The 2,990-nt window shown below is 34.2% G+C and overlaps 1 long non-coding RNA gene across 1 annotated transcript; it reads left to right on the forward strand.

The window, feature by feature from the left end:
• The first annotated feature begins 1,916 nt into the window (after positions 1–1,916).
• On the forward strand, positions 1,917–2,758 carry LOC110850000. Its single transcript, XR_002547902.2, has 2 exons — positions 1,917–2,071; positions 2,173–2,758. It is a non-coding gene; the product is annotated as an uncharacterized LOC110850000 (long non-coding RNA).
• Positions 2,759–2,990: the final 232 nt, after the last annotated feature.

Here is a 2,990-nt window from a genome sequence, read left to right on the forward strand (position 1 = left end):
GAGTATAACAAAATAAATTTAACATGGCGTATACAACAACAGGTTACATATTGCAACTTCAGGTTTTCATAAATACTGATGATACTACTGTGTTTCAATCTGTTAGTATATTATACAAATTCCATAATTTATAATCGGTAGGAGTTACATAACAAGGCAATTACATAACAGATGACGTGACAAGTTGGTGACAGTTACAAGATCTTAATATGTTAAAACATTACAACGTAATATCTAACAAAGTAACCGGAGACGTGTGCTGTACATAACGAATGTTTGGTACTTGGTTCTTATGTGGTGATGCGAAGTTGATCGTATGTACATAGTGCTAACAATACGAAGCCGTGAAGTGGTACGCTCGGATTTTAATTGGACCAATTTTGGTTTCTTTATCAGAAAAAATAAGCGGACCCGTATTTTTGCTTTTTCGATAATGCGCGAATTTAAGCGCGTGGCGGGCATTTCAAATATTTTTTCAGCCAAAACATCCGATATCAAAATGGATGTAACTTTTTGAATTTTGGTGCGAATTCAAAAAACTAAAAACATGTTTGCTTAGAATTACGTCCTCTAGAATATAAAAATTCAGTTTCAATTTTTTTTTGAAATTTCGAATTTGTAGCTAATTTTTGAATTTCAAAGTCTGTAACATCCCGAAAAAATTCGAAATTTCAAAATTTTTTGAGTATGGATTTTCATATTCTAGAGGACGAAATTCTAATCAAACATGTTTTTAGTTTTCTGAATTCGCGACCAAAATTCAAAAAGTTACAGACATTTTAATATGTCGGATGTTTTGGCTGAAAAAATATTTGCAATGTCCGCCACGCGCTTAAATTCGTGCATTATCGAAATAGCAATAATACGGGTCCGCTTATTTTTTCTGATGAAGAAACTAAAATTGGTCCCATTAAAATCCGAGCGTACCACTTCACTGCTTCGCATTGGCAGTGTAGAAAGACAACTTGAATAAGAACTGGTGCCTCAATATTGTCCCCCTGAACACACCTATGTACGTACCTACATATTTATGTAGGCCTAATTATACATTACATCTGCGATAAAAAAAACAAATAATCGTTTCTTTTATTCCTCCCAGCTGATGAAATTATGATTTTTAATCCCCAATTTTTTTTATGTAAATAGGTTAGCGGTGCAGCTAATCCTTGCATACATATGTATGTACCTATGTACATATGTGTGTGTGTGTGTGTAATAGGTACAGAATTCCAAACCTGTTTGTTGCTTGGTATAAATGTGCATACATATGTACATACACTCAGGTATACATAAAATACTTTCCATGTTTAATGCAATACTTTCGAATCGTTAACCTCTGGAAGGAAACGCGTAAGAATGTGTACCTACATACACACGCATTTATTACATCACTGCATATGAAGGAAAATAAATCAGACCCCACACAAGTTACACACAGAATTGACACAAACAGTTTTCCATTACTTAAGTTTCAATTTAATCCAGCCTATGTGCATATTTCCATAAATATTCAACCTATTTATATATGTATAACCTGAACTGAAAATCAGATTGCATTCACTTTTTTCCATCCCGTAATTTTTATCGTTACCCTTGAAACTGAAAGTTCACTCACCGACCACACACCACTTTTCCACTATATACTACAAGCCAAGCCTACCAAATCAGCCAATCCATGTGGGACAAAACATGTGGAGGAAACGTGGAAAAGCAGAGTATCTCAACCCAACCAACTTTTACATTCTCGTCATCTTGTCCCAGTACTGGGTTCACGTTGAGGTAGATTTTTTGCAAAGTTTTCACGTGAACAGCACGAGCATTGCTGTAAACTATGTCTAAACCAAACTGCAGTCAGTGTATGTGTGCGTGTGTATGTACACGAGGTTGCAGTGTGACCAGCGAATGTGCAAATCCTTCATTCGTCCCAGTTTGGTAGGGTAGCAACTGCATATGCATGTATAACATAATCTCAACTTTGCGAAATTCCTACTCATTCTTACACTTTTGGTTGACAGGTTCGCTCCATTTTTCCATAGATCTCCAAAAAATATCCAGAGTTTTCTCAACACAGGTAAATAATTTTAAAATATTAGTGAACGATTTTGTAATATTTTGTAATTGCCAATTTTTTTGCGAAACTTATTTCATTCTATGATCCTTTTTTGTTTACAGGTCATCATGTCATTTAAGAATCAAATGGTCCGAGCATTTATGAGGGGAGAGAAACAGGGGAATTCCTACACTAACGTTTTTGCCTCTGCGTTCGAATCCATGACGGAAGTTGGACATAGGAGGGTGCCCCTTGTCCAGAGTAAGACCTTCATGCAAAAAACCACGTCCATCAGTGGAAATAAATCTCAAGAAATAAGACAAAGCATGTACGAGTACGAATCTTGGTTTCGGAATTGTTGGAGTGTAGGATCATTAGGATGTCATATTTGACAATATTGCAATTTTTAAAAGTCAACCTACCCACCCGATGGAAAGACAAAACTACGTGGAAACAAGTGCAATAAAATTTGGGAAATTTTTTTAGTTATAAGAATACATGGCAAAAATGTGGAATTTTTTAAAAATTGTTATTGAACAAAGGATGTATTTAGTTTTGTAATTTTACATACATAAATATGTAAATCTCTGTGTATGTAAGTATAAATTTTTTACGATGATAAGACTGAAATGAGATGGTGTTAATGCAGAAATAAACTTTACTAAATAAACACACTCATTCTTGTTCTAATAAAGTCGTACAGAACTGGGATAAAGCTATCATATTAAAAGGCACCTTACATATTCAGGGAACAAATTGTGGTAAACATATAAATAGCGGAGTAAGCATTTTATTCAAGAAACAACAACACTTGTCACTTATTGATCCATAAATATAAAATTAATAAGCGCTAGTTTGAGTTAATTAATATGGAAATATTTTACAAACTTGGTTTCTGCATGATTTTATCAGGCCTGGGCTGCTTACATATAATTTTTTT

Source organism: Folsomia candida, unplaced genomic scaffold (genome assembly GCF_002217175.1).
Source record: "Folsomia candida strain VU population unplaced genomic scaffold, ASM221717v1 Fcan01_Sc005, whole genome shotgun sequence".
Classification (NCBI taxonomy): domain Eukaryota; kingdom Metazoa; phylum Arthropoda; class Collembola; order Entomobryomorpha; family Isotomidae; genus Folsomia; species Folsomia candida.